The 23,840-nt window shown below is 57.5% G+C and overlaps 1 protein-coding gene and 1 long non-coding RNA gene across 3 annotated transcripts in view; one reads left to right on the top strand and one right to left on the bottom strand.

Annotated features, from left to right (window-relative positions):
- Nucleotides 1-8,291, top strand: part of LOC139232704 (uncharacterized) — a 72,774-nt gene extending 64,483 nt beyond the window's left edge. The window contains exon 3 of the long non-coding RNA XR_011588077.1: nucleotides 8,257-8,291. This is a non-coding gene — a long non-coding RNA (uncharacterized lncRNA). The remainder of the gene's footprint in view (nucleotides 1-8,256) is intronic.
- LOC139232700 (solute carrier family 35 member G3-like) overlaps nucleotides 1-23,840 on the bottom strand; it is a 261,262-nt gene that overhangs the window by 74,621 nt on the left and 162,801 nt on the right. The window contains exon 1 of one of the 2 annotated variants that reach the window (XM_070863180.1): nucleotides 6,777-6,939. The exons of the other annotated variant lie outside the window; for it this stretch is intronic. The gene's annotated coding sequence lies outside the window, so the exon portion shown is untranslated. Of the gene's footprint in view, nucleotides 1-6,776; nucleotides 6,940-23,840 lie in introns of those variants that run through there. 2 annotated transcript variants of the gene reach the window in all.

Here is a 23,840-nt window from a genome sequence, read left to right as displayed (position 1 = left end):
GGGGCAGTACTGAGGAAGTGCCGCACTGTCAGAGGGGCTGTACTGAGGGACGTCGCACAGTCGGAGGGGCAGGAATGAGTGTCGCACTGTCGAAGGGGTAGTACTGAGGGAGTGCTGCACTGTCGGAGGGGCCGAACTGAGGGGGCGCCGCACTGTTGGAGGGGCTGGACAGAGGGAGTACTGCATTGTCGTAGGGACAGTACTGAGGGAGAGCTGCACTGTCGGAGGTGCTGGACTGAGGGATGGCCGCACTGTCGGAGGGGCAGTACTGAGGGAGCGCCGCACTGTTGGAGGGGCAGTACTGAGGGAGCGCCGCATTGTCGGGAGGAGCAGTACTGACGGAGTGCTGCACTATCGGGAGGGGCTGTATTAGGGAGCGCCGCACTGTTGGAGGGGCAGTACTGAGGGAGCGCTGCATTGTCAGAGGGGCAGTACTGAGGGACTGCCGGACGGGCTGGACTGAGGGACTGCCGCACTTTCTGAGGGAAGTACTAAGGGAGTGCTGCACTGTCGGAGGGCCAGAATTGAGGGAGCGCCGCAGTGTTGGAGGGGCAGTTCAGAAGGAGCGCTGCACCGTCGGGAGGGGCAGTAATGAGGGAACACCACACTGTCGGAGGGGCAGAACTGAGGGAGTACTGTACTCTCGGAGGGGCTAGACTGAGGGACTGCCACTCTGTCGGAGGGGCTAGACTTAGGGAGGGCCGCACTGTCGGAGGGGCTGTCCTGAGGGAGCGCGCACTGGTGCAAAGGCAGTACTGAGGGAGCACTGCACTGTCGCAGGGGCAGTACTGAGGGAGCTCCGCACTGTCGGAGGGGCAGTATTGAGGGAGGGCCGCACTGTAGGTGGGGCAGTACTGAGAGAGCTCCGCACTGTCGTGGGGCAGTACTGAGGGAGCGCCGCACTGTCAGAGGGGCAGTACTGAGGGAGCGCCGCACTGTCGGAGGGACAGTATTGAGGGAGGGCCGCACTGTCGGAGGGGCAGTACAGAGGGAGTGCCGCACTGTCTGAGGGGCAGTACTGAGGGACTGCCACTCTGTCAGAGGGGTTGGACTGAGGGAGTGCCGCACTGTCGGAGGGGCAGTACTGAGGGAGTGCCGCAATGTCGGGAGGGGCAGTACTGAGGGAACGCTGCACTGTCGGAGGAGCTGGACTGAGGAAGGGCCACAATGTCGGAGGGGCAGTACTGAGTGAGTGCTGCACTGTCTGAGGGGCAGTACTGAGGGAGCGCCGCACTGTCTGAAGGGCAGTACTGAGGGAGTGCCGCACTGTCGGAGGGGCAGTACTGAGGGAGTGCCGCAATGTCGGGACGGGCAGTACTGAGGGAGCGCTGCACTGTTGGAGGGGCAGTACTGAGGGAATGCTGCACTGTTGGAGGGTCAGAATTGAGGGAGCGCCGCAGTGTTGGAGGTGCTGGACAGAGGGGGTACTGCATTTACGTAGGGGCAGTACTGAGGAAGTGCCGCACTGTCAGAGGGGCTGTACTGAGGGACGTCGCACAGTCGGAGTGGCTGGAATGAGGGAGTGTCGCACTGTCGGAGGGGCAGTATAAAGGGAGTGCTGCACTGTCGGAGCAGCAGAACTGAGGGACAGCTGCACTGTTGGAAGGGCTGGACAGAGGCAGTAATGCATTGTCGTAGGGACAGTACTGAGGGAGAGCTGCACTGTGGGAGGTGCAGTACCAAGGGAGCACCGCACTGTCGGAGGGGCAGTACTGAGGGTGCGCCGCACTGTCGGAGGGGCAGTACTGAGGGTGCGCCGCTCTGTCAGAAGGGCTGGACTGAGGAAGTGCCGCAGTGTCGGAGGGGCTATATTAGGGAGCGCTGCACAATCGGAGGAGCAGTACTGAGGGAGCGCTGCATTGTCAGAGGGGCAGTACTGAGGGACTGCCGGACTGTCGGAGGGGCTGGACTGAGGGATTGCCGCACTTTCGGAGGGGAAGTACTAAGGGAGTGCTGCACTGTCGGAGGGGCAGAATTGAGGGAGCGCCGCAGCTTTGGAGGGGCAGTATTGAAGGAGCGCTGCACCGTCGGGAGGGGCAGTAATGAGGGAACGCCACACTGTCGGAGGGGCTGGACTGACGGACTGCCGGACTGTCGGAGGGGCAGTACTAAGGGAGTGCTGCACTGTCGGAGGGGCAGACTTGAGGGAGCGCCGCAGTGTTGGAGGGGCAGTATTGAAGGAGCGCTGCACCGTCGGGAGGGGCAGTGCCCCTCTGTCCGAGGAGCTGGACTGAGGGAGCGCCGCACTGTCGCAGTGGCAGTACTGAGGGAGTGCCGCTCTGTCGGAGGGGCTGGACTGAGGGACTGCTGCACTATCGGAGGGGCAGTACTGAGGGAGGGCCGCACTGTTGGAGGGGCAGGACTGAGGGAGTGCCGCTCTGTCGGAGGGGCAGTACTGAGGGAGCACTGCACTGTCGGAGGGGTTGGACTGAAGGAACGCTGCACTGATGCAGGGGCAGTACTGAGGGAACGGCACACTGTCGGAGGTGCAGTACTGAGGGAGCTCCGCACTAACGGAGGGGCAGTACTGAGGGAGGGCCGCACTGTCGGAGGTGCAGTAATGAGGGAGCTCCGCACTGTCGGGAGGGGTAGTACTGAGGGAGTGCTGCACTGTCCGAGGGGCTGTCCTGAGGGAGCGCCGCACTGTCGGAGGGGTAGTATAGAGCGAGCGCCGCACTGTCGGAGGGGCAGTACTGAGGGAGTGTCGCACTGTCACAGGGGCAGTACTGAGGGAATGCAACACTGTCGTAGGGGCAGTACCGAGGGAGGGCCGCACTGTCAGAGGTGCAGGACTCAGGGAGCGCTGCACTGTCAGAGGTGCGGGACTCAGGGAGCGCCGCAGTGTTGGAGGGGCAGTACTGAGGGAGTGCTGCACTGTCAGAGGGGCAGTATTGAGGGAGCGCCGCACTGTCGGAGAGGCAGTACTGAGGGAGCGCCGCACTGTCGGAGGGGCAGTACTGAGGGAGCGCCGCACCGTCGGAGGGGCTGGACTGAGGGAGCGCCGCACTGTCGGAGGGGCTGGACTGAGGGAACGCCGCACTTTTGGACGGGCTGGACTGAGGGAGCGCCGCACTGTCGGAGGGTCAGTATAGAGGGAGCGCTGCACTGTCAGAGGGACAATATAGAGGGAGCGCTGCACTGATGGAGGGTCAGTACTGAGGGAGTGCTGCACTGTCGGAGGTGCCGTCTTGTGGATGAAACGTTACAACCATCTGCTCTCTCAGGTGGACTGATCCCATGGCCACTATTTCAAAAAAGAGCAAGTGAGTTCTCCCCGGTGTCCTGGGGCCAATATTTATCCCTCTATCAACATCACTAAAACATGATCTGGTCATCATGGCATTGCTGTTTGTGGGAGCTTGCTTTGTGCAAATTAGCTGCCGCGTTTCCTAAATTACAACAGTGATGACATTTCAAAAAGTACTTCATTGGCTTTGGGATGTGCGGTCGTGAAAGGCGCTATATAAATGCAAGTCTCTCTTTTTAACCAGACCAGAACTGTGCACTTTGCTCCAAGTGTGTCTGACCAAGGTTAGCTTTATGAAAATCCCGCTTTCTGGATTACTCCGTTATCCCCAATCTTCCCCCTGCCCCGAACGTGCCATGGGTGATTTTGAGGGCCCAATGCTGCCTCGCCTCTCTAGGGTACATGTGCGGGTGCACTACCTCTGGAGCTCAGACCCCTTGTTGGTGGTCCTCAATGCCTTGTGGGGGGCGGAGGGGTGGGGGTCGTGATCCGGAATCCTCACCGCCTGGAACTAAATGTCCCGTCTTGAGTGTTACAGTGTTCCATCAATCAAAAATGGATCCATCTAGTTTAAAAAAGCACAAATGGGATGTACCTATGTTGCCATGGAACTGTTGCCATGGAACTCTGTTACCATGGGCTTCTGTTACCATGGGCCTGTGTTGCCATGGGCCTCTGTTACCATGGGACCTGTGTTTCCATGGGTCTTTGTTGCCATGGACCCCTGTTGTCATGGACCCCTGTTGCCATGGACCTGTGTTGCCAAGGACCTATGTTGGCATGGACCCATGTTGCCATGGGCTTGTGTTGCCGTGGACCCCTGTTGCCATGGGCATATGTTGCCATGGACCCAAGTTGCCATGGGCCTGTGTTGCTGTGGACCCCTGTTGCCATGGGCCTGTGTTGCCATGGACCTCTGTTGCCATGGGCCCATGTTGCCATGCGCCCGTGTTGCCATGGACCCGTGTTGCCATGGACCCCTGTTGCCATGGACCCCTGTTGCCATGGACCCCTGTTGCCAGGGACCCCGGTTGCCATGGACCCCTGTTGCCGTGGGCTTTTGCTGTCCTGGTGAGGTTCGAGGCTTGAGGAGCGACAGAGACAGAGACAAACTTGAAGCATAAATGGGGATTGTGACCCGGCAAAGGAGGGTTGCCGGGTCCCGGGGGTAGCTGGGATCGGGGAATTTGGTGCCCACGCTCCAATATTAACTGCAGCTGCTTAAAACGGGTAAATAAACATTGAAATAGTTAAGAAATAATCAGGAATTATTTAATTGCCAACTAACTTGAAAGCACATCAAATCCAGTTACCAATTTACTCGGAATTAAATAATGAAATATACAAATTAATCATCAGAGTAATTACAACAGTGACTACTCTCCAAAAGTACTTCATTGGCTGTAAAGCACTTTGGGACGTCCAGTGGCCGTGAAAGGTGCTATATAGATGTAAGTCTTTTTTCATTAGATCTAAGGGGATAAAATAAACTAAGTGGAGGATGTCAACATTGCATCAAGAAATTATTCCTGTCTAAGAACATGAATTAGGAGCAGGAGTCGGCCATTCGGCCCCTCGAGCCTGCTCCGCCATTCAATGAGATCAACCTCAACTCCACTTTCCCGCCGATCCCTCGACTCTCTTAATATCCACAAACCTATCGATCTCTGTCTTGAATATACTCAAAGACTGAGCCGCCACAGCTCTCTGGGGCAGAGAATTCCAAAGATTCACCACCCTCTGAGAGAAGAAATCCCTCCTCATCTCAGTCCTAAATGGCCAACCCCTTATCCTGAGACTGTGACCCCTGGTTCTAGACTCCCCAGCCAGGGGGAAACAGCCAGCCAGTCAGGAATAAATGAAAATCTGGGAGATATAAACAGTTAAAGAATAAAGAGGAACGGTGTGGATATTAAACTGAAAAAGAAAAGACAGACTGGCATTTATATAACGCCTTTCATGATCACTGGATGTCTCAAAGCGCTTTACAGCCAATGAAGTACTTTTTGGGGTGTAGTCACTGTTGTAATGTGGGAAACACGGCAGCCAATTTGCGCACAGCAAGCATCCACACACAGCAATGTGATAATGATCCAGATCATCTGTTTTAGTGATGTTGATTGAGGGATAAATATTGGCCCCATGACACCGGGGAGAACTCCCCTGCTCTTCTTCGAAATAGTGCCCTGGTATCTTTTACATCCACCTGGGAGAGCAGGTGGTTTAACGTCTCATCTGAAAGCCAGCACCTCCAACAGTGCGGCGTCCCCTCAGTACTACCCCTCCGACAGTGCGGCGCTCCCTCAGTACTGCCCCTCCGACAGTGCGGCGCTCCCTCAGTACTGCCCCTCCGACAGTGCGGCGCTCCCTCAGTACTGCCCCTCCGACAGTGCGGCGCTCCCTCAGTACTACCCCTCCGACACTGCGGAGCTCCCTCAGTACTGCCCCACCGACAGTGCGGCGCTCCCTCAGTACTGCCCCTCCGACAGTGCGGCGCTCCCTCAGTACTGCCCCACCGACAGTGCGGCGCTCCCTCAGTACCGCCCCACCGACAGTGCGGCGCTCCCTCAGTACTACCCCTCTGACAGTGCGGAGCTCCCTCAGTACTGCCCCACCGACAGTGCGGCGCTCCCTCAGTACCGCCCCTCCGACAGTGCAGCGCTCCCTCAGTACTACCCCTCCGACAGTGCGGAGCTCCCTCAGTACTGCCCCTCCGACAGTGCAGCGCTCCCTCAGTACTACCTCTCCGACAGTGCGGAGCTCCCTCAGTACTACCCCTCCGACAGTGCGGAGCTCCCTCAGTACTGCCCCACCGACAGTGTGGCGCTCCCTCAGTACTGCCCCACCGACAGTGTGGCGCTCCCTCAGTACTGCCCCACCGACAGTGCGGCACTCCCTCAGTACCGCCCCCCGACAATGCGGCGCTCCCTCAGTACTGCCCCACCGACAGTGTGGCGCTCCCTCAGTACTGCCCCTCCGACAGTGCAGCGCTCCCTCAGTACTGCCCCTCCGACAGTGTGGCGCTCCCTCAGTACCGCCCCCCGACAATGCGGCGCTCCCTCAGTACTGCCCCTCCGACAGTGCGGCGATCCCTCAGTACTGCCCCTCCAACAGTGCGGAGCTCCCTCAGTGTTGCCCCTCCAACAGCACGGCGCTCCTTCAGTACCATCCCTCCGACAGTGCGGCGCTCCCTCAGTACTGCCCCTCCGACAGTGCGGCGCTCCCTCAGTACTGCCCCTCCGACAGTGCGGTGCTCCCTCAGTACCGCCCCTCCGACAGTGCGGCGCTCCCTCAGTACTGCCCCTCCGCCACATTATCACATTGCTGTGTGTGGGAACTTGCTGTGTGCAAATTGGCTGCTGCGTTTTCCACATTACAACAGTGACCACACTCCAAAAGTACTTCATTGGCTGTAGAGTGCTTTGAAACGTCCCGTGGTCGTGATAGGCGCTATATAAATGCAAGTCTTTCTATTTGCAGCGGAACTAGTTAAGATTCGCTCAGTCAGGATTCCAACCTCAATCAATACCTTCAATGTATCGCACGGCGCCCTCTGAGAAATTCTCGATGTGTATAAGTTAGCCACTGAATAGGGCCATTAAAAGGCAGTAACTACACTCCGGAAACAATGAATCTGGCGTCAGTGGTCGTCCATCCTCTCCAGAAGGTGCTGATTCATGCCAGGGAGTTCAGTTCAGCAACTGCGATTGATGGATTGTTATCTGTGAGGTAGTTGCAAAGCAAATCAAAAGTCAATATCTGAGTCAGATATCCGAGCTGAGGCCACTGATGTCACAATGTGGATATCTCGTAGGCTGCCTGCGAATTTCCTCCGAGGGATAAGAACATAAGAATTAGGAACAGGAGTCGGCCATTCGGCCCCTCGAGCCTGCTCTGCCATTCAATCAGATCATGGCTGATCTTCGACCTCAACTCCACTTTCCTGCCCGATCCCTCGATTCCCTTAATATCCCAAAATCTATCGATCTCGGTCTTGAATATACTCAACGACTGAGTCTCCACAGGCCTATGAGACAGAGAATTCCAGAGATCTGATGGTATCTTCCTGTGGGGGATTAACGAGTTGGATAGTCCATGGTAAGGTAGACCATGTGTGATCGGAGGGAGGAATGGGCTGAGTGGCCTTTCTGATCTTTCCCATATTCTGCTCCCTTCCAACGACCCCCTCCCTGACCCTGCCCTCGATCTGATGCTATTTTTTTCTCTCTGTATCCCAGGGTCATTATTCACCATTCACACCCTAACTCTGTAATCCCCTCCAGCCCCACAACCCCCCGAGATGTCTCGCTCCTCTAATTCTGCCCTCCTGAGCATCCCTGATTATAATCGCTCCACCATCGGTGGCCGTGCCTTCTGTTGCCTGGGCCCCAAGCTCTGGAACTCCCTCCCTAAACTTCTCCACCTCTTTTTCCTCCTTCAAGACGCTCCTTAAAACCAACCTCTTTGCCCCAGCTTTTGGTCGCCTGTGCTAATCTCTCCTTATGTGGCTCGGTGTCAAATTCTGCTTTGTCTGTGAAGCGCCTTGGGACGTTTTTCTACCGTTAAAGGCGCTATATAAATGCAAGTTGTTGTTGGTGCATCTAGACTAACCTTTTTCTAACTTCTGCCATTACCATCTCAAGTCTGCCCGCCATCCCCTTTGTCTCTCTAATTTCTCCTATCCTCCACTCGATCATCGACCTTCACTTTTGTTCTTCCCCTCCCCTCCCCCTGAAGAACCCGTTCTATTTGAACATTCGCCAGTCCTGACAGAGGGTCACAGACTCAAAACGTTAACTCTGTTTCTCTCCCCGCAGCTGCTGCCTGGCCCACTGAATATTACCAGTGTTTTTATTCCCGATTCCAGCATGCGCAGTATTTAGCTTTTGAAGCAAGACTTATTAGTTTGTAGGTTCCATGATGCAGATTTACTCGAATGATTCTGAGATATTCTAACGTTCTTTCCCTCTTTTGTGTTTCTTTTTCTTCGCTGCCCCCCACCCCTGCAGGTTCCGAGACAAAATGGCTTCGGGCTTCGAGGTGACGGACAGAGGCCACTCCAAGATCCTGCTCCATGAGCTGAACGAGCAGCGGATACAGGGCATCTTCTGCGACGTGACCATCGTGGTGGAGGACAGCAAGTTCAAGGCCCACAAGAATGTCCTGGCCGCCTTCAGCCTCTACTTCAAGGAGCTGCTGGCCGGGCCCAGCCTGTGGGCCATGGAGCCGGTGCTGGAGCTGCGGGAGATGAAGGCGGGCGTCTTCGCCAAGATCCTCCACTTCTTGTACAGCTCATGTGTGGTGGTGGAGAGGCTGGAGGAGGCCGGCGAGCTGGCCAGGGCCGGGCACCGGCTGGGCATCCGCTTCCTGGAGGAATTGGCGGAGGTGGCCACTCAAGCCAGGACCTGCCCCGATAGGTTGGGCTGCCCCCTGGCCCCGTCTCCGCTCTCCCACACCTCGGACCTTTCCCAGGACGCCAAAGAGGACCATCGCCTCTGCACCGGGGGCAAGGGCCGAGAGAACGACATGGGGCTGTGGCCTGCCGATCTGCTGTTCGCCACCAGGCCTGCCCGTGGACCCTCCATCCCCATCGACCTCACCGCCCCCGCCGGCCAACGGCCCGGCGAGGCGGAGCGGCCCCCGTCCGCCTATCATTCCCGAGTGCCGTGCGGCCGGCCTGAGAGCGCCGGAAACCACCCCGCCGAACATTCCCTGGGCGCCAGCGCCGATCGCGGGGACCCCGGGCCGCCGCCGGGCCTGGAGGGCGCCGAGGACCAGAGCCGCGACAGCCCGTTGAACGGCCTGTTCCACGCTGCGCGGCGGGAGGTGACGGAGCAGGCGGCCGCCGCCAAGCGGCTGTACACGCTCAGCACGGCAGCCTTCCGGGGGCTGGGCTTCAGCGTGGAGGAGGCCACGTCCGCCGGCACCATCGACGTCCCCGGAGACAGCGGGGCCCTGCCGCGGGTGGAGGGCGGCGGGAGCTGGGGGCCCGCGGACGGCGGCGGGGCGGCCGAGGAGGGGGTTGGTGGCGGGGGATCGGAGGCGGGCGTTACCGAGGAGGTCCCGCCGCCCCCTCCCCCTGCACCGCCCCCTCCGCCGGAGGCTGTGCCCGCCGGCTACCCCTGCGTCCCCCTGTGCTGCGGGCTCTGCGCCCGCTCCTTCAGCTCCTCCGCCGCACTCACCCTGCACGCCAAGCTCCACCGGGCGGGACGGGCCCTGAGCTGCCGGCACTGCCGCAAGCCCTTCGTCCACGTCAAGCGGCTGCACACCCACCAGACGCTGTGCCGGCGGGCGGAGAGGCCCCAGGAGGAGGCACCGGACGGCGGCAGCAGCGGGCGGGAGCGGGCGGACGGGGAGCCGGTGATGGCGCAGGCCGGGCGCCCCCGGAAGCTGCCGCGCGCTGAGGCGCTCACCGACGACGAACACTTCATGAAGGTAGTCGACGGCCACTTGCTCTACTTCTGCGCCGTGTGCCAGCGCTCCTACATGACCCTCTCCAGCCTCAAGCGCCACGCCAACGTGCACTCGTGGCGCCGCCGCTACCCATGCCGCTTCTGCGAGAAGGTTTTCGCCCTGGCCGAGTACCGCACCAAGCACGAGGTGTGGCACACCGGGGAGCGTCGCTACCAGTGCATCTTCTGCTGGGAGACCTTCGTCACCTACTACAACCTCAAGACCCACCAGAAGTCCTTCCACGGCGTCGACCCTGGCCTGACCATCAGCCAGAAGACCCCCAACGGGGGCTACAAGCCAAAGCTCAACGCCTTCAAGCTGTATCGCCTGCTGCCCATGAGGTCGCAGAAGCGGCCCTACAAGACCTATAGCCACTCGGTGTCGGCCGGGCTGCTGAAATACGCCCAGGACATCTCACCGGCTGCCGCCGACAGCGAACTGGCCACTCTGCCGCAGGCGGCGATGGGCTCGCTCAGCCCCGAGCACCGGGAGTCGCTGCTGGGGCCGGCCTGCCCCGCGGAGGTCGCCGAAGACGGGGGCTCTGCCCCCCACCCTTTCCCCGGGGGACGCCCGGCGCCGGCGCCGATGGAGGACGTCTGCGAGGCACCAGCCTCCCAGCCTGCCCCTCCCCCGACGTTCCCGCTGCCCGAGGCCTCCGCCACGCTTCCCTCCGTCATCACCTATGGGCGCCCCGCCAAGTCGTCCGTCATCGTGCACAGCAATGCCCTGCCCGCCGCCGCCCTGCCGATCCATCGCCACCCGTCCTCGGTCATTGCCTACAACGGCCGGTGCGGCCGCGAGGAGGAGGGGGAGGGGGAGGGGGAGGAAGCAGCAGCCGACGTCGGCCAGAACGAGGAGCCCGTGGCAGCGCCCTGCGCGCGGGCGGCCAAACGGCCGGAGTGGATGGAGACGCCCGCTCCCACCGCCGCCGGCGACCAAAGACACGAGCAGCAGCAACAGCGGGAGCCCCGAGCTCCCCACCACAAGCCAAAGAAGCAGCACCCGCCCCTTGCCGCCACCACCACCACCACCCCGGCCCGCGGGAGGACCATGACCTACGTTGCCAAGCCCGCCTGCGCCGGCGACGCCTCCGAGGGGCGCGGCGCCCCGCTCTGCCGCATCACCGTGCGCATTGGCGAGGAGGCCATCGTCAAGCGCCGCATCTCCGAGGCCGACCTAATCCGCGACAAGGGCGGGCCGAGCCGGGAGCACCGGCCCGCAGGGGGAGGGCCCCAAACGGCGGCGGCGATGCTGCCTGCCGCGGGCAAGAAGCAGCGGACAGACAAGGAGGAGCGGCAGCACCGGCGGCGGACAGACTACTTCCTGGGCAATGAGTCAGGCGAGGAGGTCAGCGACAACGACACGGACGACAACCTGTGGCGCCCCTACTACTCCTACAAGCCCAAGCGGCGGGCGGGGGGCTTCCACGGGACCAAGAAGTCGGGTTGGCGGCGGAAGCTGCGCTACCGCCACTCAGCCCGCTGGCTGGCGCGGGCCGGCAGGGGTGCAGAGCGGGAGGGGGAGGAGCCCGCTGAGCCCAGCTGCCGGCAGACGATGGAGGTCGGCGGGGCCCAGGAGGACGGGGGGAGTCCCGCCCGGCCAGAAAGGTTCGACGCTCCACGAGACCACGAGCGAGCCCGGCCCCCGCCTCCCGCCCAGCTCAGCTGCCGCTTCTGCGCCAAGCCGTTCGCCCTGGCCAAGACCCTGAGGAAGCACGAGAAGACGCACGCCGGCCCAAGGCTGTGGGCCCCGCCGCCCCCGAGCCCCGAGCGCCCTGCGGACCCCCCGTCCAAGACGCCCGAGGCACCCCCCGGAGCGGCCCAGAGGACGCCACCCTGCGCGGGCACCAGACACGCCTGCCCGCAGTGCCCGAAGACCTGCAAGACCGCCGCCACCCTGCGCAGGCACCAGAAGCGGCACCTGGCCCGGGCAGGGGACGGCACGTGCCCGGGGCTGGGGGCATCGCCCGCCGCTCGCTCGCCGGCGGGGGATGGGGGCGAGGAGGGGATCCCGCCAATCCCGGAGCGCAACACGCCAACGGCGGCGCCTTACAGCGAACGGGAGCCCGCGAGAAGCCCAGCGGGGGAGGGATGCCCGATCAACGCCTGCGCTCCCGCCCAGGACTCAATGGCGGACGAGGCAACGGGTTTGACGCAGCGCACGCCGCGTGCGGCCGACACGCCGGAGACACGGACGCCCTACGCCAGCGGCCAGGAGCCGCGTTCGAGGGGCAGGTCGCCGGGCACCAGCGAGTGTGGAAGATCCAGCCCGCCGACGGAGCAGGAGGCGGCCACGACGATGACGTCGCCCTGCGCTGAGCGAGCCCGTGATGATCTCCCGCCACTGGAGCCGGCGCCGGCGAGGGAGGAGGAGGAGGAGGACGGGCGCGACTTCCGGGTGCTGGAGGCCATGACGTCCCGCGAGAGCTTCGAAGAGAGCGCTGTGGAGGCGGGGTACCCGGTGCAGGAGTACCCGATGCCGCTGATCACTGCCGGCAACTGCCGCTCGCACCCCGACACCGAGAACAAGCCGCCCGCCTTCCACCCCGGAGCCCTCCGCTTCAAGGATGGGGACGAGGAGCTGGCCAAGGTGGCTTTCTACCAGGACCCCTACCAGCTGGTCTACGGGCACCAACTCCTGGCAGGTGCCTACCCCTACAACTTTGGCCACGTCTCGCCGCTGCCCGTGGCCCTCAACATGGTGATCCGGGACGAGAAAGGCCAGCAGCTACCCCTCCTGCACCGGATGTTCGTCTACCCCACGCCCTGCCGGGACCAGGCTCCTCCGCACCCTCTCCCCCTCCCCCTCGCTCCCCCCCCGCCCCACCCGCCGCTGCTGGGCGCGGCTAGCAACGGGAGCCGTGACGAGGCGGGCCGCGAGCTGCTGGCAGGGGAGAAGGGCGCACCGATGTACTGAGCACCCCCCCCCCCCCTTTACCTCTGTCGTCACTGGGGGTGTTGGGGGGGGAGCGGGGGAAGCCAGTCGTAGTACCTCAGATGTAGCTGGGTCGTTCTCTGCAGTCCCGCCTCCCAAGTTCAATGTTCTAGGTTATCGCACCGTGTTTGTGGGGGGGGCGAGGGGGATCGTGGGTCAGGTTGGACAAGGTCATGGGTCTAGTTGGCCAAGATCACAGGTCAGGTTGGCCAAGTTAAGGGGGTCAAATTGACCACAGTCACAGGTCTAGTTGGCCAAGGTCACAGTTCAGGTTGGCCAAGTTAAGGGGGTCAAATTGACCAAGGTCGTGGGATCAAGTTGGCCAAGTTGAAGGGTTCAAGCTGGCCATGGTCATGGGTCATGTTGGCTAAGGTGACCAAGATCACATGTCAGGTTGGACAAGGTGATGGGTCAAGTTGGCCACTTGGGATGACCAAGCACCATCCAGGTCCTCTTGCTCAATCAAGATCCTTAGAAAAAACCCCGAGGTTGTTTTGAGAGACCCCCCACCCCGATCTCAAATTGAGAATACCCTCCTTCCCGCTCCCCCCCCCCCCCCCCGCCGGATTCGGTGCGATTTAATTTGCTGCACTTTGACGCCATTTTGAGGTTTATTTTGGGTCCTGAGAAACGTTGAATGTTCGAGGCTCCGCGAGTTGTCGCTGGTGAGATGTCACATTCACCAGAGCTTGGCGGTAAGCGGAGCGTCCAGTCACAGAGAGATGGTCAGTCAGTCAGCAGGGGTCACTGAGACCAGGCACTGGATTGGCTCGTGGGGTTTTCCCACCCAACGGTAACCAATGGAAGTGGATGAATGGGCGAGTGTGTGTTGGTTCCTCCTGGTCCAGGAAAATAGGTGGCGGCCAGCCACCCCACAGAGCTGGTGGTCAAACATGGGCCAACCAATGGTTGTGGAGCAGACTGGTCTTGCGATATCCCATCTCCAGCGCTCAATCAGCCAGACGTTTGAGAGAGCCTATGGGTGAGCAAGCGTGAATCACTCACAGCACATGTAGGTCAACATAGGATAGACTGTCTATATTTTAGACAAATTCACCATAGGAAGGCAGGGAGTTCAGGAGGCCACTCCATCCACCTTGAGATTTGGACCCCACCTTCTTCTGTTTCTTAAGTAGAATACAGATCTAAGCACAAACCTTAAAAACAAACACGTGAATCGATGGACACACACCTTTCAATGCACTAAATCGCGAGTAGTTACATATTACATCGAGTGTGCGACACAGCAAGAGGCCATTAGGCCCCACCACTCCGTGCCGGGGTTTATGCTCCTCACCAGCCCCCTCCCACCCCTCTTCATCTCACTCCATCACCATATCCTTCTATTCCTTTCTCCCTCATGTTTATCCAGCTTCTCCTGAAATGCATCTGTGCTATTCGCCTCAAGCGCTCCCTGTGGCAGCAATGGACGCGGGCTTGAGTCAGTTGAACACTGGTCCTGTGGGCCAATGGTCCCCGGGCTCAAACCCTGGTGTAGATCCTCCTTTGGAGGTCGACTTCAAAGAGATTAGAGAACCATCGCTTGGCAAGTGGGCAGAACGCAGGGCACTGCTGGTTGTGAGCCAAGTCTCTCTTGCCGGACTGGGTGGGCAATGGCCCCATGCCCACAGGGTGGCACCTCTCTCCCCCCGGTGCTCCCCGAGCTATTGGACATAACATGGCCTTTCCTTCCCAGCTACAACCTGCTCAAACCCCCCACACGTTTGACCTCACCTCATCCTTAGTTACCTCGACACAAGGAGTGGTGGGGGCGTTTAATGTGATAACAGGTGTGAAGGGGAGGCTAGATCAGGGAGACAGGAATAGAAGGATATCGTGAGGGTCCAGGTTCATAGTTCAGGAGGCCACTTATTGAAATCCAGATGGTCGCCAGTATCCCAACTTTTGTATTCATAGAATCACAGAAATTTACAGCATGGAAGGAGGCCATTTCGGCCCATCGTGTCCATAGCACTCTAGTTTACGGCACTTCAGGTGCACATCCAAGTACTTTTTAAAGGTGGTGAGGGTTTCTGCCTCTACCACCCTTTCAGGCAGTGAGTTCCAGACCCCCACCACCCTCTGCGTGAAGAAATTTCCCCTCAAATCCCCTCTAAACCTCCCCCCAATTACTTTAAATCTCTGCCCCCTGGTTATTGATCCCTCTGCTAAGCGAAACAGGTCCTTCCTATCCACTCTATCCAGGCCCCTCATCATTTTATGCACCTCAATAAAGTCTCCCCTCAGCCTCCTCTGTTCCCAAGAAAACAACCGCAGCCTATCCTCATCGATAAAATTCTCCAGTCCTGGCAACATCCTGGTAAATCTCCTCTGTACCCTCTCTAGGGCAGAAGGCAGAGTGGGGGAGGAGAGGAGCGGTTCTCCTGGGATACCAGAAGCAACATTTGCAGCTCAGGGTCAGGTTAAACGGTGTTTATCAGAGAACGGTTACAGCATGGAAGCAGGCCATTTGGCCCGTCGAGCCCGTGCTGGCTCTCTGCAAGCTACTCCCACTCCCCCGCCCTTTCCCCGTAACCCTGCTAATTTTATTCCTTCAGGTACTTATCCAATTCCCTTTGAAAGCCGTGATTGAGTCTGCCTCCCCCACCCTCTCAGGCAGCGCATTCCAGATCCTAACCACTCGCTGCGTAAAAACGTTTTCCCTCATGTCGCCTTTGGTTCTTCTGCCAATCACCTTAAATCTGTGTCCCTCTGGTTCCCGACCCTTCCGCCAATGGGAACAGTTTCTCTCTATCTACTCTGTCCGGACCCCTCATGATTTTGAACACCTCGATCAAATCTCCTCTCAACCTTCTCTGCTCCAAGGAGAACAACCCCAGCTTCTCCAGTCTATCCACGTAACTGAAGTCCCTCATCCCTAGAACCATTCTCGTAAATCTTTTCTGCACCCTAAGGCCTTCACATCCTTCCTAAAGTGCGGTGCCCAGAATTGGACACAATACTCCAGTTGCGGCCAAACCAGTGTTTTATACAGGTTCGTCATCATTCCCACACTTTTCTGCAGCTTACAATGGCTGCCTCCCACCCTACGTCACCTCACCCTATCAGCATATCCTTCCCTTCCTTTATCCCTCACTTTTCATCAGGGCAATAACATTCCTGTCCTTTTCAAAACGGACCCTGGTCTGGGAGCAATGCCTACTAGTATTTCCATATCGATGAAGAGAAGTCTTAAATGTCTTGTACATTCCAAAGATGCTGCGGGAGGGGGAGGGAAAGGAGAGTGGAAAAGAAACAGAGTAAAGTCACTTAATCTCTGGGTGCAACTTTTTAAAATTCAATCCTGGGATGTGGGCGTCGCTGGCAAGGCCAGCATTTATTGCCTGTCCCTAATTGCCCTTTGGGAAGGTGCCGCCTTCTTGAACCGCTGCAGTCCGTGTGGTGAAGGTGCTCCCACAGTGCTGTTAGGGAGGGAGTTCCAGGATTGTGACCCAGCGACGATGAAGTAACGGCCGATATATTTCCAAGTCGGGACGGTGTGTGACTGGGAGGGGAACGTGGAGGTGGTGGTGTTCCCATGAGCCTGCTGCCCTTGTCCTTCTAGGCGGTAGAGGGCGCGGGTTTGGGAGGTGCTGCCGAAGAAGCCTTGGCGAGTTGCTGCAGTGCATCTTGTCGATGGTGCACACTTAGAATCCTAGAATCTTACTGCACAGAAGGAGGCCATTCTCTGACAATCTGTGCAGCCCCCTGACCAAACAAGAGTCAAACCATTGACTGAGCCGAGATTAAAGCACAACAGAAGCAGTTAGTTAGTCCGTGATGTGTGCAGATGAAAGAGACGATGTGATACTTGAGTGAACACCCCAAACCTCACCTTTTCTCCTCCTCGCTTTTAAAATTCTCATCCTCGTGTTCAAATCCCTCCATGGCCCTCAACCCCTCCCTATCTAAGAACTTAAGACCATAAGAGTTAGGAGCAGGAGTCGGCCATTCGGCCCCTCGAGCCTGCTCCGCCATTCAGTAAGGTCATGGCTGATCTTCTACCTCAACTCCACTTTCCCGCCTGATCCCCATATCCCTTAATATCCAAAAATCTATTGATCTCTGGAGCCTCCTCCAGCTGTACATCCCTCCGAGATCTCTGCGCTCCTCCAATTCTAGCCTCTTGCGCATCCCCCGATTTCCATCGCTCTGCCATTGGCGGCCGTGCCTTCAGCTGCCTGGGACCCGAGCTAAGGAACTCCCTCCCTAAACCTCTCTGCCTCTCCACCTTTCAAGACACTCCTTAAAACCGACCTCTTTGACCCAGCTTTTTGGTCGCCTGTTCCTAATATCTCCTTATGTGGCTCGGTGTCAAATATTATTTGATAATTGCTCCTGTGAAGCGCCCTGGGACGTTTTACTACGTTAAAGGCGCTATATAAATGCAAGTTGCTGCTGTAACCAGACGCTGATTGACCTGAGCCTCTGTGTACTGAACTGCGATTAGACTGTGTGTCCTTAGTGGCAGAATAATACTCCGGACATTTCAGAATGATTGTGTCCTGTACTGAGAGAGTTGGGGATGGATTTTAACCCTTTCCACCTGTTGACAAAGGGACCGGATCGGGTGCAAGGCTTGTGTCACAGCCTGCATCCTTTCGCACTCCACTGAATGGGCCGGGTGACAAACCGTGTCATTCCCCAATGGACGGCTTGGGTGCCTGTTATGCGACTTACTGTGAGCAATATATATGTGTGTGCACTAATACACTATTTCATCCCGGCATTCATCCCACATGAACATAATAAGAACATAAGAATTAGGAGCAGGAGTCGGCCATTCGGCCCCTCGAGCCTGCTCCGCCATTCAATGAGATCATGGCTGATCTTCCACCTCAACTCCACTTTCCCACCCGATCCCCATATCCCTTGATTTCCCAGGAGTCCAGCCTTGAATATACTCAGTCACTCAGCCTCCACGGCCCTCTGGGGCAGAGAATTCCAAAGATTCACCACCCTCTGAGTGAAGAAATTCCTCCTCATCTCAGTCCTAAATGGCCGACCCCTTATCCTGAGACTGTGACCCCTGATTCTAGACTCCCCAGCCCGGGGAAACATCCTCACTGCATCTACCCTGTCAAGCCCTCGGAGAGTTTTACAGGTTTCGATAAGATCACCTCACATTCTGCTAAACTCCTGAGAGCGCAGGCCCAACCTGCTCTATCTCTCCTCATTGGACAGTCCTCTCATCCCACATACCAGGCACTTTACCCCCCATGATTATGACGTGTACAAGGCACGATTTCCATCGCTCCACCATCGGTGGCCGTGCATTCAGCTGCCTGGGCCCCAAGCTCTGGAACTCCCTCCCTAAATCTCTCTACCTCTCTCTCCTCCTTCAAGACACTGCTTAAAACCTACCTCTTTGACCAAGCTTTCGGTCACCTGCCCTAATTTCTCCTTATGCGGCTCAGTGTCAAATTTATTTGTTTTGTCTTATAATACTCCTGTGAAGCACCTTGGGAGATTTTACTACGTTAAAGGCGTTATATAAATGCAGGTTATTGTTGCCGCGCCATTTTCCCTGGATTCCATCCCCACCTCTGGCCCCTCTCTCCAGCTCAAGCTGATGGAGCCCAACCCAAGGGCCCATGACATCTTATCCAGTAACAAGTCCGTCTCACTCTGCCTGTGCCAGACACTCCCCCCTCCCCCCCGCTCTGTCCAATCTTTTATCACCTCTGGGCTCGATTCCTCTAAAGCTCCCCTTGGCAATGTCCCGACCCCAGCCCTTCCAAACTCCACCACTCCCGTCCCACCCCGCACTAAATCCCACCCCGTGCCTCAGCTCATCTGCTGCTGAAACCCTCATCGGTGCCTTTGTTACCTCCAGACTTGACTATTCCAACGCACTTCTGGCCGGCCTCCCACATTCTACCCCACGTAAACTAGAGGCGATCCAAAACTCGGCTGCCCCGCTGTCCTAACTCGCACCGAGTCCCGCTCACCCATCACCCTCTGTGCTCGCTACCCCGTGTCCTAACTCGCACCGAGTCCCGCTCACCCGTCACCCTCTGTGCTCGTTGCCCCGTGTCCTAACTCGCACCGAGTGCCGCTCACCCATCACCCCCTGTGCTCGCTGACCTACATTGGCTCCCGGTCCGGCAACACCTCGATTTCAAAATTCTCATCCTTGTTATCAAATCCCTTCATGGCCTCGCTTCTCTCTATCTCTGTAACCTCCTCCAGCCCCTACACTCCTCCCTGTCTCTGTAACCTCCTCCAGCCCCTACACCCCTCCCTATCTCTGTAACCTCCTCCAGCCATACACCCCTCCCTATCTCTGTAACCTCCTCCAGCCATACACCCCTCCCTATCTCTGTAACCTCCTCCAGCCCCTACACCCCTCCCTATCTCTGTAACCTCCTCCAGCCATACACCCCTCCCTATCTCTGTAACCCCCTCCAGCCATACACCCCTCCCAACTCTGTAACCCACTCCAGCCCGACACCCCTCTCTATCTCTGTAACCTCCTCCAGCCCCTACACTTCTCCCTGTCTCTGTAACCTCCTCCAGCCCCTACACCCCTCCCTATCTCTGTAACCTCCTCCAGCCATACACCCCTCCCTATCTCTGTAACCCCCTCCAGCCATACACCCCTCCCAACTCTGTAACCCCCTCCAGCCCGACACCCCTCCCTATCTCTGTAACCTCCTCCAGCCCCTACACTTCTCCCTGTCTCTGTAACCTCCTCCAGCCCTACATCCCTCCCTATCTCTGTAACCTCCTCCAGCCCCTACACCCCTCCCTATCTTTGTAACCTCCTCCAGCCCCTACACCGCTCCCTGTCTCTGTTACCCCCTCCAGCCATACACTCCTCCCTATCTCTGTAACCCCCTCCAGCCCCTACAACCCTCCCTATCTCTGTAATCCATCCAGCCCCTACACCCCTCCCTATCTCTGTAACCTCCTCCAGCCCCTACACCCCTCCGTATCTCTGTAACCCCCTCCAGCCCCTACACCCCTCCCTATCTCTGTAACCTCCTCCAGCCCCCACACCCCTCCCTTTCTCTGTAACCGCCTCCAGCCCCTACACCCCTCCCTATCTCTGTAACCTCCTTCAGCCCCCACACCCCTCCCTATCTCTGTAACCTCCTCCAGCCCCTACACCCCTCCCTATCTCTGTAACTCCCTCCAGCCCTACACCCCTCCCTATCTCTGTAACCTCCTCCAGCCCCTACACCTCTCACTGTCTCTGTAATCTCCTCCAGCTCTACACCCCTCCCTATCTCTGTAACCTCCTCCAGCCCCTACACCCCTCCCTATCTTTGTACCCACCTCTAGCTCCTACACCCCTCCCTATCTCTGTAACGTCCTCCAGCCCCTACACCCCTCCCTATCTTTGTAACCTCCTCCAGCCCCTACAATCCTCCCTATCTCTGTAACCCCCTCCAGCCCCTACACCATTCCCTATCTCTGTAACATTCCCCAGCCCCTACACCCCTCCCTATCTCTGTAACCTCCTCTAGCCCCTACACCCCTCCCTATCTCTGTAACATTCTCCAGCCCCTACACCCCTCCCTATCTCTGTAACGTCCTCCAGCCCCTACACCCCTCCCTATCTTTGTAACCTCCTCCAGCCCCTACAATCCTCCCTATCTCTGTAACCCCCTCCAGCCCCTACACCATTCCCTATCTCTGTAACATTCCCCAGCCCTTACACCCCTCCCTATCTCTGTAACCTCCTCCAGCCCCTACACCCCTCCCTATCTCTGTAACCCCCTCTAGCTCCACAACCCTCTCGAGATCTCTGCGTTCCTCCAATTCTGGCCTCTTGTACACCCTCATCACTCCCTCCCACTCTCCCCCTCCCTGTCCTTCCTTCTCTCCCCCTCCCTCTCTCTCCCTCCCTCTCCTTCTCTTCCCTCTCTCTCCCTCCCTCCCCTCTCTAACCCCCCCCCCCACCTTCCTCTCTCCCCTCCCCTTCTCCCCCCCTCTCCCTCCCTTCTGTCTCTCACTGGCTCCCTCTGCTGTCTGTCTCCACATATTATTCTTCTCTTTAATGTTTTGTTCTTCGAACCATAATTTCCAGCCAATCCGAGCCAACGCAGAGTCTCCTGTTTGTATCGGGTGACTCATAATTTCCTTTACTGACTGTCAGCCAACTGGACGATGCTCATTCTCATAGACTCACACTCTCACATTCTGTCTCACTCTCACACACACACACTCTCTCACACACACACTCACACTCTCTCTCACACACGCACTCTCGCACACACTCTCACATTCTGTCTCACTCTCACACACACACACTCACACTCTCTCACACTCACACTCTCTCACACTCACACACACTCACATTCTGTCTCACTCTCACACACACACACTCTCACACACACACTCACTCTCACACACACACACTCACAAACACTCACTCACACACACACTCACACTCTCACACACACACACACGCACTCTCACACACTCTCACATTCTGTCTCACTCTCACACACACTCTCTCACACACACTCTCTCACACATACACTCACACTCTCTCACACACACTCACACTCTCTCACACACTCACACACACGCACTCTCACACACACTCTCACATACTCTCACACACACAACCTCTCTAACTCCCGCTCTCTCATACTCTATCTCTCTCTGTATATCTTTCTACCTATCTCGCTATCTCTTCCCTCACTAACTCCCTCTCTTTATATCCTTCTCACTATATCACACTCACACTCTCTCTCTCCCTCTTTCTATCTCCCCCTTTCTCTCTCTCTCTCTCTCTCTCTCTCTCACACACACTTGGTCTCTCTCTCTCATACTATCTCTATCTCTCCATCTCTCTACCTGTCTCTCTCTATCTCCCTTTACATCCTCCTCTCTATCTCTCCCTCTTTCTCTCCCTCTCTCTCACAATTGCTCCCTCTCTTTCTGCCACCAGTACGCTCGGTGCTGTGACCGTAACCCCTCAGGCAGCAGCGCCCCCCCCCCCCCCCCACCCCAAGCGGGCTGCTCCCTCCTCCCCTTCTGCCCCGGGTCCTCTGACGTCTGACCTGTGGAGGTGATCCCCGCCCTCGGCCTTCCCTGGCCCACCCACAGAGCGCGGCACTGAGTCCTTCCCTCTCATTCCTCTCATTGTGGGAGCTTGCTGTGAGCAAATTAGCTGCTGCGTTTCCTATATTCCAACAGTGACCACACTTCAAAACAAATATCTTCTTGACTGTAAGGTGCTTTGGAACATCCTGAGGTGGTGAAAGGCGCTATAGAAATGCAGGATCTTTCTTTTCTTATTCCAGGTACACCAGGTGTCTGTGCATACAGTTATACAGGGCCCTGGTGAGACCACACCTGGAGTATTGTGTACAGTTTGGGTCTCCTTATCTAAGGAAGGATATATTTGCCACAGAGGGAGTGCAACGAATGTTCACCAGACTGATTCCTGGGATGGGGGGATTGTCCTATGAGGAGAGATTGAGTAGACTAGGCCTATATTCTCTTGAGTTTAGAAGAATAAGAGATGATCTCATTGAAACGTACAAAATTCTTACAGGGCTTGACAAGGTAGATGCAGGGAGGATGTTTCCCCCGGGCTGGGGAGTCTAGAACCAGGGGTCACAGTCTCAGGATAAGGGGTCGGCCATTTAGGACTGAGATGAGGAGGAATTTCTTCACTCAGAGGGTGGTGAATCTTTAGAATTCTCTGCCCCAGGGGGCTGTGGAGGCTCAGTCTTTGAGTATATTTATCCCTCAATCAACGTAACAAAAAAACAGTTTATCTGGTCATTGCTGTGTGTGGGAGCTTTCTGTGCGCAAATTGGCTGCCACGTTTCCCACATTACAACAGTGACTACACTCCAAAAGTACTTAATTGGCTGTAAAGCGCTTTGCGACATCCGGTGATCGTGAAAGGCGCTATATAGATGCAAGTCTTTCTTTCTCTCTTTTATATTCAAGGCTGAGATCAATAGATTTTTGGATATAAAGGGAATCAAGGGATATGGGGATCGGGCGGGAAAGTGGCATTGAGGTCGAAGATCAGCCATGAGCTCACTGAATGGCGGAGCAGGCTCGAGGGGTCGAATGATCGACTCCTGCTCCTAATTCTTGTGTTTTTATAGCTCCTCAAGTGTAAACCTGGTTGGTGAATGCTTGTGGAATGTGATACGCTCGGAATCGGGATTCTGCAGCGAGGAAACGTGAGCCAACACAGTGGTGACCCCTTGATTCTCATTTCACTTTGCAAGATTTCCCACGACAACAACCAGCCTGATTACAGTCCCGCAGTGTCGGTGCACAGAGCGACCCCTGGAGCTCTTCACCGTGGCTCAGTGGGCAGCACCCTCACCTCCCAGTCACAAGGCTGTGGGTTCGAGCGAGCGCCGCGCTGTCGGAGGGGCAGTACTGAGGGAGCGCCGCACTGTCGGAGGGGCAGTACTGAGGGAGTGCCGCACTGTCGGAGGGGCGGTACTGAGGGAGTACCGCACTGTCGGAGGGGCAGTACTGAGGGAGCGCCGCACTGTCGGAGGGACAGTACTGAGGGAGTGCCGCACTGTCGGAGGGGCAATACTGAGGGAGCGCCGCACTGTCGGAGGGACAGTACTGAGGGAGCGCTGCACTGTCGGAGGGGCAGTACTGAGGGAGCACTGCACTGTCGGAGGGACAGTACTGTGGGAGTGCCCCACTAACGTCAAAATAATTGTTTTATATTCGACAACAACTTGCATTTGCATGGTGCCTGTAACCTTGCACAATGTCCCAAGGCGCTTCATAGCCGTGTCATCCACCACCGTGTGGCCACATCAAATCAATATGTGGACAGGTAAACAGCGGCAGGCTTTAAGGAGCGTCTTAAAAAGGAGATTTTCAGGATGTGGGCGTCGCTGGTAAAGCCAGCATTTATTGCCCATCCCCAATTGCCCTGAGAAAATGGTGGTGAGCCGCCTTCTTCAACCGCTGAGTTGGTTTACACAGCATTACATCAGACATACGGCACAGAAAGAGGCCATTGGGCCCCACCACTCCTTGCCGGTGTTTATGCTCCACACCAGCCCCCTCCCACCCCTCTACATCTCACTCCATCACCATATCCTTCTATTCCTTTCTCCCTCATGTGTTTATCCAGCTTCCCCTTAAATGTATCGATACTATTCGCCTCAACCTCTCCCTGTGGCAGCGAGTTCCACATTCTCACCGCTCTCTGGTAAAGAAGTTTCTCCTGAATTCCCCATTGCATTTATTAGTG

This window comes from Pristiophorus japonicus, chromosome 20, assembly GCF_044704955.1.
Source record: "Pristiophorus japonicus isolate sPriJap1 chromosome 20, sPriJap1.hap1, whole genome shotgun sequence".
NCBI classification, from domain to species: Eukaryota; Metazoa; Chordata; class Chondrichthyes; family Pristiophoridae; genus Pristiophorus; species Pristiophorus japonicus.
The sequence above is the reverse complement of the archived record's forward strand: the minus strand, read 5'-3'. Positions and strand labels throughout refer to the sequence as shown.